Genomic DNA, 10,910 nt, shown 5'->3' with positions numbered 1-10,910 from the left:
ACAACCCTTAGCCTACACAAAATACATTCTTTTTATTTTTCCCCCCACTGTGTTTGGCGCACAAGAGAAATATTAGGGAAGTAAATTAATATCAGCATATTAAGTATATTCGTCTATCATTGTCTCTGAGAGAATGTGCACGTCGCTGTTTTTACTTTCACTTTCACTTTAACATATTGCGTAGCTGAATAACAGTGAAAGCTATACATGTTTCTGTACGCAATGCGCCGATCTCTGTTCTCATGACTGCGTGTAAGATAGCACCCAAACGCTGACCCTGGTGTGCTTGATATAAATTTGTTTATTAGAAATTAGCATTTGGCATTTTTTTTTAAAAAATATGTCAAAAGCTTTCACGGTCCGCATGGACGCATCTTGCGGTCCGGATCCGGACCGCGGTCCGCCAGTTGACGACCCCGGTCCTATGTCTATCATATGCTGAGAGGGTGGTTTACCGCACGACCTGTGGCGTGGATAGGACGAACACTGCCGTAACCATAACCTGTAGGATCAGAGGGGGAGCATCCGCCGTGAACTCGTCGTGTTTTTCTCTGAAAAGCAAAAACACAACACACAGGCCTGAGACAGTATTAAGTTCTTTTTCTTTATTAAAAGAAAAATATGGATCGTACTCACCCATGAGAGACCTGCATTTAACTCAAACTTAAACAAAACCTGTTTAAGGAGTTCAAATCCAGACCATCTGTAATGGAGGTTCTTATGCCTTTTTTTCTTTTTTTTTAGGACATAAGAACCGCTGCGTGCAGGGAGCTCATGTTGTAGGGCTCGGACCTGGGCCTTCATGGAGTGAAGGACTCAAAGGCAGTGATCTACCTAGCCCAAGTCACATAAATCCAGAAAGGCCAATGAGCCTGGGAAAACTAACAGATCAGTGAAAGACCTCCGGTTAGTCCTTCTGAAAACAGCCCAAACCAGCAGAGTGGGCTGTCTATTTAAACCCTAGCAGGGGAGACAGCACCATCTAGGCAAGAGCTTAAAAGAACTGCTTTTCTGTTTTCAAACAAAAAGTAATCAGTAAGCCCACACACAGATATCCGCAGATATCTGTATGTGTAGGAAGGACTACCTGAGGTAAAAACTGACTGAAAGCCTCCAGCCCTAAAGTAGGAAGAATTAACATACAGCTAGCCTCAGACAGCTGTAGTTAATAAGACTGTTCTGCCATGATCTGCATAATCATGGTCGAACTAGTCTAGAAAAATCTCCCCCTTTATATGTACACATATACGCATACATAACATGCATATGCATACACATATACATGCACACACATATTTTATGGCAGTAAATTAACTCCACAATCGCGACGTGCAGCACATATTCGGCTCCCGCGGGAGCTAAACAAACTCCGCCCAGACGAGCAAGGAGCCGCTGGCGACGCCGCGAATGCGTCTGTTAATGCCGCGAGATGCAAACACACTCATGCAAAATGAGGAACAGAGAAACTCACCTCCCTCTTTTGCGTACTGCGTTTACGCGATAAGCCCATTAGTCCCTCGGGAGCTGAACGAGCTGTAATTACCACACCCACGTAGCAGAGAGTCGTAGCAAGTGGGTATGAGAGCGTGCCTCTCGTTACAAACAAGCAATGAATGCGCCGATCGCATTCTACTCTCTCAAGAGGTAATCTTGCTTGCGTTCTCCCCTCACAGCTCGGGCGGTGTGAAAGTGCGGGTATCAGATTACCACACACGTCACAAGCAGGCCTCCGGTGAGAGAATATGCACTCCTAGACAAAGAGAAAGCTGAAGACAGCGAAGAGGGTGTATGTTTACTTCGGCGACTCTTTATACTGTGTCGCCCGGTAGTGACGCACCAGCAGCGACGTGTGCGCCGCAGTGACGTCATACGCTGTCGCCGGCCATTTCATGGAGTTTTTCTATATGCATTCTTCAGACACGAGTCACGCTGCAGCGTTCCCCAATAGCGACCCCTAGGGGACGCGGTGAGAGTTCCCTCGGAAGGGAACTAGTTGCTCCTAGTGACAAAGTTCTAAGAAAATTCTTAGAAATGTGGGTGTTTCCTCTTGAAATTAAAGAAAAGATCCTAGTTAAGAAAAAAGCAATTTAGAAAGCATCTTAACCCTTAAAAGCGGTCTTAAGGTCCAACATTTATTGGAGTACGAACAAGGACTTTTAAGAGGCTTAAGAGTTTCTTTAGCAGAGGAGAAAATTGACAAAACATGAGGAGGGCAAAGAAATATTTTGCACACAATGCATGACAGTGAGTTAATAAGATGCTACACATAAGATTGTGCAGGGATAATGATTTTATTAGAGACATGCTAACAACTCTGACATGCAGACAAGCCACAGTGCAAGAAATGGAAGTAATCACTACATTTATTACATGAACATATTTGGCAACTGGAAACAATGCAAGTATGCAGCAATGATGATTTGATCTGTCTGCAAGTTTCTATAAGCAAAGAGATCACACAAACAATTATACCACTTTCAGAAAAATTTATGTGTTGCTGATAGTGGTGGGCCGTTATCGGCGTTAACGTGAGACTTTTATCGGGCGATAAAAAAAATATCGCCGTTAATCTATTCTCAAAGTTGGGTTGGGAGCTGGGTCTTAACTACGCAAGATATGATGACTTTCACCTTGATATTTTAGCGCGGATGACGTATACCTAGTCGAATTGCACTGTAGGGGGCGAGAACGAGTCTTCAACTTCTGTGAAATTACCACATCAAACGAGACGTGCTGACATGGATGCAGTTATGAAGCCGCTTCAGGGCAGGTGCGTTGCTAGACCTTTTTTACTGGGGCACGTGCCCCAGTGAAAATCTGTTGTGCCCCAAATAAAGACATTAAACTATATGCAACAACTGAATTGACGCTTCTAAAAGCAACGCAGTTTAATGGAAGACTAAATCCATGCCCGTGCGCGTCTGTGTATTTAACGGCAACGCGCACGTCGTGCAGCCTTTTGCGCAGAAGTACTTGGTTACACAAGTTTGTATAGGTAATTATGTTGTAAATGCAATTGTCAAGCAGTTTGTGATGCATTTTGGAAACAGGAGATGAGCGCCTGATCTAATGCGCCACCTGGCCCGTTCTCGAAGACTTACTTTTAGTCATTATTTGGGTAGCACACATATTCTGAATGCCTTCATCAGAATTCAAATTAGCCATTTTAATCTAGATTAATCTAGATTAATTCCAAGATTTAATCTAGATTAATCTAGATTAAAAAAATGTATCTATGCCCACCCCTAGTTGCTGATCATTTCCTATGTGTGTGTAACGTGTGTGTGTGTGTGTGTGTGTGTGTGTGTGTGTGTGTGTGTGTGTGTTTCTGCAGTAAAACAGGAAAAATTACGCCAATAATTTCGAAGTGATGAAAGCAGTAAGATACAGACATTCTAACTACTGAATGGTAAGATCCTCAGAGAGGAAAAACAGTAACACCAGACAAAAGGAAAGACAGCGTCAGTAAATGTGGTTGTGAATGTGTATAGATGTGTGTTAGTTACAGGATCAGAGAATGACACCGTTCCTCTGTCATAGTCCAGATCAACTCTAACATGCTCAAGACCCTGTTTAACTGGAAATCCAAAGCCAGACAGTCCATACTGCACACTCCACATATCAGTGTTGAAGAAACCATCTCCCTTCCTATTGTTTGATGCTGTTGTTACTCCAAGACTCCAGCGTCGACTCTTTTTAATCTCCACCTCCCAGCTGTGTGTTCCTGAGTTAAAACCCTCTGAACCCAGAACACATGGATAATAGTCAAATCTCTCTGGATTTTCAGGAAGCTGTTGTTTGTTCCCCCTGTATCTCACACTGGTCAGATCATCAGACAGGAGGAAATGTGGATTTGCAGTGTTTGGATCCAGAATCACAGGAGCTGATGAGACACAAACAACAGCTGCTTTTATTCTGATGCTTTTTCAAAATGTCAGTTTCTCTTGATGGAACACAAATGTTTGAATTACACATTTATTGTTTGTATCTAATACCAGAAAGCATGGTTCCTTCTTTAAATAAGAATCAGACAAGCTGACCATTTCAAATTATCTGCCGATGGTGACAATTGTGTGAATTTTGTATTCTGTACACAGCAATGATGTCAGGAGGGTAATTTTCAAAGTCAGGGAGCTTAGCACTTAGCTCAAAAAGAGCTTTCTGCAGGATGTGATCCTAAATTAGTTCAGGCCGTTCAGCAATGATTGGACATGCTTGTTTGTGTGAAACGTCAGCATGGAATCTAAGTCTAGATTTTCTGCACTGGGGAGAATTTGCTCTTTTCCCAGTTGCCCTGACTCCCCAGTCGGGTAAGGTGTCTTAGCAGGGCAAGGATGGCCTCTGTGATTTTCATGAAGATGAGATGTAACGAGAGAGCCTGAAAGGGAGGACCTCGTATTGATACACTATAATGTACAGCCAAACTACACAAACTACTTTTTGGTACTTTGTTTGTTTTGAATATGCGCCCTCTAGCGGCGAAAACGTGCACGAGCTAGAGATAGTTCACCCCAAAATGAAAATTTGATGTTTATCTGCTTACCCTAGGGCAAGGGTCACCAAACTTGATCCTGGAGGGCCGGTGTCCTGCAGAGTTTAGCTCCAACTTGCCTCAACACAGCTGCCTGGAAGTTTCAAGTATACCTATTAAGACCTTGATTAGCTGGTTCAGGTGTGTTTGATTAGGGTTGGAGCTAAACTCTGTAGGGACACCGGCCCTCCAGGACCGAGTGTGGTGACCCCTGCCCTAGGGCATCCAAGATGTATAGGTGACTTGGTTTCTTCAGTAGAACACAAACGATGATTTTTAACTCAAACCATTGCAGTCTGTCAGCCATATAATGGCAGTGGATGGGCACCAAACCTTTGAATGTAAAAAAAAAAAAACATACACAGACAAATCCAAATTAAACCCTGCGTCTCGTGACGATACATCGATGTTCTAAGACACGAAACGATAGTTTTTAGTGAGAAACTGAACAGAATTATTATAATTTTTTTACCTTTGATACACAGCCACGTCCATCTGTCCTGAGCGTGTGCTCATCATCTGGCGCCTTACATGTGAACGTGCTCTGGCGTAGTATACACAAACGCTGGAAGCGAGTATACGGCACTCATTGTTTACACAGTGCACAGAGATTCTGGGTATAGCAGCCATTCAAAATGGTAATTACTTGCGCTTATTCTGATTGTTCAAACCGATTTAAAGCTAAAAGATTATGTTTTCTTGTGCGAACTCATCCGGGACTGTTGACTGTTCACCGATTTCCCCTTATGGCGTTTGCGTATACTACGCCAGAGCCCGTACACATGTAACGAGCTGGATGATGAGCTCGTGCTCTGGACAGATGGACATTGTGCATCAAAGGTTAAAAAAAAAAAAAAATACTGTTCAGTTTCTCTCAAAAAACGATCGTTTTGTATCTTAGGACATTAGTGTGTCGTCACAAGCTGCAGGGTGTAATTTGGATTTGTCTGTGCATGTTTATTTTTTTTTTACTTTCAAAGGTCTGGTGCCCATCCACTGCCATTATATGATTAACATACTGCAATGGTTTGAGTTAAAAATATTTGTTTGTGTTCTACTGAAGAAACCTACATCTTGGATGCCCTGGGGATAAGCAGATAAACATCAAATTTTCATTTTTGGGTGAACTATCCCTTTAAGTGACTCCTTCTCTTATCAAAAAAGAGTCATAACCACAACATTGCAATGGTCATGTTCTCACAGTGAGGACATGAACTATCCACAAATGCTTTCTCTGTGGCCAAAACACAAGACTGGCCACACAAGATGGAAAGGTATCTTTAAAAAGACACTCCCCGCCTGTTCTAGCTATTTTAGGGAAACTGTTATTAAGTGGACAGGCATCTCCCCGCACGTATCTATGCCAGCAGGGAAGAGAAACCGATGTAACATGCCTTATCCTCCTCCAGCAATTGCAGCACACTTCCTTCTTTCAGAGGCAATGGATGACAGATCGTTCAAAAACAACTGCTTGGCTTCTAAGAACAGATGCATGCCATTTCCTTTTATTTATTTATTGGCCTTTTCTCAAAGTGTATGTTTTAAGGCCTCCCAAGTATGACAATTTTTTTTTTCTCATACTAATGACACATGCACTTTTTTGTGTGGAAAGCCCGCTTTTATTAAGCAACTGTGGGAAGGCGTTCGGAAATGTCAACAGATGAGAGCATCAGCGCACACGGGGCAAAAAGCGCCGTTATAACACAGGCGCACTATCGTGCTGATGTGACCGAGCCCGACCCGAACCCGAGCATCCTTTCTAAATATCTGTCCGAACCCGGCCCGGCCCGGCCCGTCGGGTTCCGTCGGGCTTGGCTCGGGTATCCATCCTCTAACGTGTATGCACTCTAGCATAGTCTACGCAAACGCCGTAAGAGGAAATCGGTGAACAGGCAACAGTCCCGGAAGTAATTACCATTTTGAATAGCCGCTTTACCCACAATCTCTGTGCACTGTGTAAACAATAAGTGTCGTATACACGCAACAGATCGCTGCCGACGTTTGCATATACTACGCCAGAGCGTGTACACATGTGAAGAGCCAGATGATGAGCTCGTGCCCAGGACAGTTGGATGTGGCTGAGTATCAAAGGTGCAAAATGATGTAAATACTGTTCAGTTTCCCGCAAAAAACGATCGTTTCGTGTCTTAGGACATCAGTGTATCGTCACAAGCCACAGAGTGTATATTGGATTTGACTTTGTATGGTTTTTTTTTACTTTCAAAGGTTTGGTGCCCATCCACTGACATTATATGGCTGGCAGACTGCAACGGTTTGAGTTAAAAATCTTCCTTTGTGTTCAACAGAAGAAACAAAGTCACCTACATCTTGGATGCCCTGGAGGTAAGCAGATAAACATCAAATTTTCATTTTTGGGTGAATTATACCTTTAAGCACTGAAAAAAAAATTGCTACTTTATATGACTTTTAAGTTATCTTTTATATTGACTTAGTTAAGTTATATTTACTTAAAATATTAAGAAATCTAAACCTAACAAATTTAGTTAATTGAAATGTTAAGGTTTAGTTGGAATCTTCATGAGAGTAAGATAAACTTACAGCGAAATCACCAGTGTTAAATGTACATTGCTAGTATACCTATGAGTAACACACAGGTAAGTAACTACACTTTAAAGTGTTCAAAGTAGAATTAGGCCATTATGGATAACAGCTGCTGTTAATGATTCATGAGCCATTAGTGCTGTAGGAAAGAGGAAAAACAAGAACAGAAACACAAGAACAAGATTGAAGCAGACTTAACACACAGATTTAAATACTTTTTTGTGACAAACTTTATATGTTTAAATCACTTTATTTTGTCAAGCTACTTGACTTAACTAAGCCAGTCCAGAAAGATAAAAAGCTAAGTGAACTTTTATAATGCTAAGTAAATATATTATATTTCAGGTACTGTGTTTCAGTCAAAAGAATGCCAAATGGAGAGTCATCTTGTAATTTTTACACTGTTAAGTCTGTTCTGTACTTATAGATATAGAAAGAAGAGATATTGAGAGAGAAAAAAAAGAACGTTAAAACATGTTCACCCATAATTTCCAGTGTACAGTACAGACCAAAAATTTGGACACACCTTCTCATTCAAAGAGTTTTCTTTATTGTCATGAAACTTTGCTCGAAGTATCGCCTGGGTCTCTACACATGAATTCAAGCATTGAGAACATTGTTTGTGTACACAGAGTTTACTAAAAAGAAAGGTTTTGAACAACTCACTTTCACTGTTTGAGTTTCCTCTCGCAGCCGTCTTGCCAGTCAAGAAGTGTCGATCTCCGAATGCGAATTATAATTACCATTAGGTAAAAAACATTGAATAATACTTTTTATGTATGAGACTACCTCTTGAAGCTCATCAAGAGAATGCCAAGAGTGTGCAAAGCAGTAATCAAAGCAAAAGTGGAGACTTTGAAGAACCTAGAATATGACATATTTTCAGTTGTTTCACACTTTTTTGTTATGTATATATAATCCCACATGTGTTAATTCATAGTTTTGATGCCTTCAGTGTGAATCTACAATTTTCATAGTCATGAAAATAAAGAAAACTCTTTGAATGAGAAGGTGTGTCCAAACTTTTGGTCTGTACTGTATGTGTAAGAGCACAGATCTTCTCCAGACTCACTGTTTTGGACAATGTCCTGCATCTTCTTCCAGACTCTGAAGGGCAGGTTGCCCAAGTAACGTGGCACATCAATCAAAGCTCCAGAAGGCGTCTGTGGATCCGGCTGTGAGATCTGGACTCTGGAAGAACATTCAGGAGTCAGAACTGCAGTGGCTTTGGATCAGAAGCAGAGACACCAGAGACACCAGCAGATCACTCACCTTTCCATTGAGACTGGAAACTCCTGCAGAACAAACACACAATTGATCATCAACAACTCAATTAATTAATTAATCAATCAATGATCTGAAATCAGACCTTTAGAAAGCAGACGTCATTGTCTTTCATCATCTCCTCCATGTCTTTGATTGTGTGTGAAAGAGCTGAGATGTGTCTGTTAATCTCCTCCAGCTTCTCCTTCATCATCTGCTTCTTCTGCTCCTCTTCCTCCCTCAGTGCAGTGATTGTAGCTTCTTCTTCATCTCTGAGAAACTGATGAAGCTTCTCAAACTGCTGTTTAATCTGATGCTCTGTGTGCTTAGCCTGAAACTGAAATTAAATCGCATTCATTTAAATAATTTTAATCAACATTAATATAACAGATCCAGAATCATAATGCTGTTTTTCTTTGACAAAAACAGCAAACTGCAATCCATTTTTTATTGTAACTCATTATGATTGTGTGTAGTGATCCTGCAGCTGCAATGGGAATGACTCTTGATTGTGTTTCCTCACCTAGATGTGTTGAACGGTTTTCTCAAACTCTCCTTTCACTTTTTCATTGTGTTTACATTTTTCCTGTAAGAACTTAATTGCAGTATTGCGCTCCTCCTTGAATTGAAAAAAATTTAATTAAATAAAACACCAGATTATAGTGAAGAGAATGCTGTGATATGCTGTGGAAAAAGTATTTGCCCCTTCCTGATTTCTTCTTTTGTGCATAGCCCATACTAAATTGATTTAATAAATAAACATAAAAAGAAAGTCAAATGCATAAACACAAAATACAGTTTTGAAATTATAATGTTATTTATTGAAAAACCCAACTGAGAAGCTGTATCAGGACCTTAAAGGAGAAGTTCACTTTCCGAACAAAAATTTACGGATAATGTACTCATTAACTTGTCATCCAAGATGTTCTTGTCTTTATTTCTTCAGTCATAAAGAAATGGTGTTTTTTTGTTTGGAAAACAATTTCTCTCCATATAATGGACCTTCTATGGTGCCCCCGAGTTTGAACTTCCAAAATGCAGCTTTAAAGGGCTCTAAACGATTACAGTCAAGGAAGAAGGGTGTTATCTAGCGAAACGATCACTTATTTTCTAAAAACATTTACAACTTATATACTTTTTAATCTCAAATGCTCGTCTTGCCGAGCTAGACAAGACAAGCATTTAAGGTTAAAATGGTACATAAATTGTAATTTTCGTTTTTTTTTGTTTTTTTTTAGAAAATAACCCATCATTTTGCTAGATAAGACCTTTCTTTCCTCGGCTGTGATCGTTTAGAGCCCTTTGAAGCTGCATTTTGGAAGTTTAAACTCGGGGGCACCATAGAAGTCCATTATATGGAGAGAAATCCTGAAATGTTTTCCTCAAAAAACATAACTTCCTTACGACTGAAGAAAGAAAGACATTAACATCTTGGATGACAAGGGGGTGAGTACATTATCTGCAAAATTTTGTTCTGAAAGTGAACTAATCCTTTAAACGGGCAGAAAAAGATGACTAATGTTTCAAAACTAGTCTTAGCAGTTTGGCCACAGATGTTTATCACTTGGATTTCCCTTTTCTTTAAATCCTCCCTCTTCTGTCTTGTTCTAATCTAAACAATGTCTAAAAACATTGTACTACGAGAGCTTCCTGCATTATTTTGCCTCTTTATGGTGAATCACTTGTTGTATTCCTCAATTGTAAGTCGCTTTGGATAAAAGCATCTACTAAATGAATAAATGTAAATCTGTGTTTATGCCAATTTATTGCTCTTTACACAGAAGAAAAAGTCATTTGTCTTACCTTATATGGTGGAACAACTTCACTGATGGGTTTGAATGCATGATTGGTGTGTTCTTGTGAATTTCTGCACACTAAACACATCAGCTGTTTGTCCTCCAGACAGAAGAGTTTGAGTTTCTCACTGTGTAAACTGCAGATGTCCTCAGATCCTGATGAACCCCTCTCATTTCTCTCCTTCAGGAACGACTCACACAAGTTTTTTAATGCAAGATTAGGATGAGGCTGTTCTTTTGAGGATCTTCTCCTGCAGACAGGACACTCCTGAGTTGCCTTGACTCTTCAGAACTGTTGAAGACACTCTTTACAGAAACTGTGACTACATGATAAAACAACAGGATCCTTGAAGATTTCACAGCACACTGGACAAGAAAGCTCTTCTGCAGATACATTTAGTGAAGCCATTTTCACTTTTTGAGCTCCAGCAATCTAAACTTTCACTTTCTGAATGACAGTTTAAAAATTAATAAGCATGAGAATCCACAGATTCTTTTTCCGCTTTTATTAAGAGAGAACAGAGTCAGTTTGACAGAAAGGAGAAATAAGTCATTCTCTTCCTGATAAGTGTCATATAAGGTTGGAGTTTCTGATCAACTTTGGATGTGGCCAAAGAACAACTTCAGGATTTATTCAGGTTAAATATTAACAAAATGCTTTAGGATGGTTGTAAGACAAAACACAATAGCAAATAACATTATAAAACAATAAAACGCACTAATCTGGAGAGAAGATCTCAAAGAAAGGGCAAAGGACA

General features: G+C 40.2%; 1 pseudogene; it reads right to left on the bottom strand.

The window, feature by feature from the left end:
• Positions 1-3,395: 3,395 nt before the first annotated feature.
• Positions 3,396-10,561, bottom strand: LOC141291160 (E3 ubiquitin-protein ligase TRIM35-like; annotated as a pseudogene).
• Positions 10,562-10,910: the final 349 nt, after the last annotated feature.

The sequence above is a fragment of the Garra rufa genome, chromosome 1 (genome assembly GCF_049309525.1).
Source record: "Garra rufa chromosome 1, GarRuf1.0, whole genome shotgun sequence".
Classification (NCBI taxonomy): Eukaryota; Metazoa; Chordata; class Actinopteri; order Cypriniformes; family Cyprinidae; genus Garra; species Garra rufa.
The sequence above is the reverse complement of the archived record's forward strand: the minus strand, read 5'-3'. Positions and strand labels throughout refer to the sequence as shown.